Raw genomic sequence first — 2988 nt, 5'->3', positions numbered from 1 at the left:
TAAGCAGTTCTGGGGCCCGCTTTGTACCTGTATTTTATGTTCTTAAATGATCTTCCTTGGATTTATAGCTTGCCGAACTTCTTTCTGGGCTCAGCTCCCCGTCTTTGAATTCATAGATTCTGATTCCAACCAGTTTTTCTTCCTTTGTTCAGGAGCCTCTCACCAGGGTTGCTACCAGTCGGCCATCTTCCCAGAATCCCCCTAATTTTTCTATATTTTTTCAGATAACAGGGAGATCTTGCTATGTTGTGCCTGCTGGTCTCAAACTCCTCATCTTAAGAAATCTTCCTGCTTCAGCTTCCCAAATTGCTGGGATTATAGGTGTGAGCCACCAAGCCTAGATTAGAGTAAAATATATTTATTATTGGGGATTCATTGAGGGTATAAGAAACCAGCTTACACTGATTGCATTTGTTAGGTATAGTCCCTCTTATAATTGTGTCTTGCCCCTAAAAGGTGTGTTATATACCTAGATCCTCCTTCCCCTCCCTTCTTCCCTCTCTTTGCTCTTCCCTTCTCCCATTCCCTTCCCTCCTTCCCTCTCTCTGCTCTTCCTTTCCCCCACCTTCTCTCTCTCTCTGCTCTCCCCTTCCCCCACCCCTCACTGTGTACTAGGTCATTAATTGTTCTTATATCAAAATTGAGTACATAGGATTCATGCTTCTCTGTTCGTGTGATGCTTTACTAAGAATAATATGTTGCACATCCATCCAGGTTAATACAAAGGGTGTAAAGTCTCCATCTTTTTTAATGGTTGAATAGTATTCCATGGTATACATATACCACAGCTTGTTAATCCATTGCTGGGTTGGTGGGCATTTAGATTGTTTCCACATTTTGCTGATTGTAAATTGAGCTGTGATAAACAGTCTAGTGCAAGTGTGCTTATGATAAAAGGATTTTTTCCCTTCTGGGTAGATGCTCAGTAATGGAATTGAAGGATCAAATGGGAGGTGTAGTGAGTTCTTCACTTAAAGAACTCATTACACCTTCCAAAAAGGTTGTATTAGTTTGCAGTCCCGCCAGCAGTGTAAAAGTGTTACTTTTTCTCCACATCAACGCCAGCATCTGGAGTTTTAAGATTTGTGATGTGGACCATTCTCGCTGGGGTTAGATGGTATCTCAGGGTGATTTTGATTTGCATTTCTATAACAATGAGCATTTTTCCATATGTTTGTTAGCCATTCATCTGTCTTCTTTACAGAAGATTCTATTTATGTCTCTTGTCCATTGATATATGGGATTGTTGGCTTTTTTCATGTTGATTAATTTGAGTTCTCTGTAGATCCTAGTTATCAAGCTTTTGTCTGATTCAAAATATGCAAATGTCCTTTCCCAATGTGTAGGTTGTCTATTTGCTTTGGTAGTTATCTCCTTAGCTGTACAAAAGCTTTTCAGTTTAATTAAGTCCCATTTGGTTATTTTTGTTGTTGTAATTGCCACAGAAGTCTTCCTCATAAAGTTGTTCCCCAGGCTGATAGCTTCCAGTGTTTTCCCCACACCTTCTTTGGGGATTTTTATTGTTTTGTGCCTTAGATTTAGGTCTTTTATTATTATTGAATCAGTTTTTGTGAGTGGAGAAAAGTGAGGGTCCAGTTTTAGTCTTTAACATGTGGATATCAAATTCTTCCACCACCATTTATTGAGTAGGGATTCTTTCCCCCAGTGCATGTTCTTATTTGGTTTATTAAAGATTAGGTAGCTGTAAGATATTAGTTTCATTTCCTGGTTTTCTACTCAGTTCCAGATGTCTATGTCTCTATTTTTGTGCCAATACCATGCTGTTTTAATCACTATGGCCTTGTACTACAGCCTAAAGTCTGATAGGCTGATGCCCTAGTTTTGCTTTTATTACTAAGAATTGCCTTGGCTATATGGGTTTTTTTCTGGTTCCACATAAAACAAAGAATTATTTTTTCTAAGTCTTGAAAGTATGATATCGGTATTTTAATAGGGATGGCATTGAATCCGTAGATTGCTTTGGGAAGTATAGACATTTTGACAATGTTGATTTTTCCCAGCCATGAGCATGGTATGTTCTTCCATTGTTGGTATCTGCTACTATTTCCTTTCTTAGGGGTTCATAGTTTTCTTTATAGAGGTTTTTCACCTCTTTTGTGAGGTATATTCCTAGGTATTTCATTTTCTATTCTTTTTTTTTAATTGACAAAAACTTTTTATTGAAGTTCAAATAGAAAAACTTTGTACCATTGCAAGCAATCAAGATTTTAGCCAACCCTCTTTGTTCACAGTGTCCTATGGTGTAGGCTGTTCTTTAGTGAACCTTCTCCCTGGGAATCCTTCTTTCTTCTAATACCTTCTTTAGGTTCACTGCTGGTGCTTCAATAACTTGACTACCTTATTTCTTCTCAGTGTAAACTTTTTAGTTTCTCTTTTTCAAGTTAGCACCAGTGGAAACCAGATGAAAGGCAGCTTCTGACTTTGCACTGATAGTTGGTCAAGATAAACTGACAAACACAAAGGTTACAGAGATGATATTGTACAAACTATGCTCAGGTCAGTAACCAGAAACCCAGTAACAGGGATTAAGGGGAAAATCAGCACAGATAATCTTCAGCTTCCGAAGTTTGCAGGGAAAATCCCAGTGGTAGCCTAACAATTTCCTTTGCTCTACATAAAAGAACTTTGTTCTGCTTTATATATATTTTTTTATTAAGTCATTTGTACATAGAACATGAATACATTTATGCCATTATGGGATTCAATTTTGTGTTGATTATTTATACAAATTGGAGTGCTCACATCCTACCAATCAACACAGCCCTCACCTCATTTATCCAATTACAGCATTAAGACATTTGTGTTCTTGTTGGCATGGATGTGGAGAAAAGGGAACACTTCTACACTGCTAGTGGGAATGCAAATTAATTCATTCCTTTTGGAAAGACATCTGGAGAACACTGAGAGAACTAAAAATAGACCTGCCATTTGATCCTGCAATTCCTTTATTAGGTATATATCCAGAAG

The sequence above is a fragment of the Otolemur garnettii genome, unplaced genomic scaffold (genome assembly GCF_000181295.1).
Source record: "Otolemur garnettii isolate 467f Iridium unplaced genomic scaffold, OtoGar3 scaffold00043, whole genome shotgun sequence".
Classification (NCBI taxonomy): domain Eukaryota; kingdom Metazoa; phylum Chordata; class Mammalia; order Primates; family Galagidae; genus Otolemur; species Otolemur garnettii.
Note: the sequence above shows the minus strand (reverse complement) of the source record.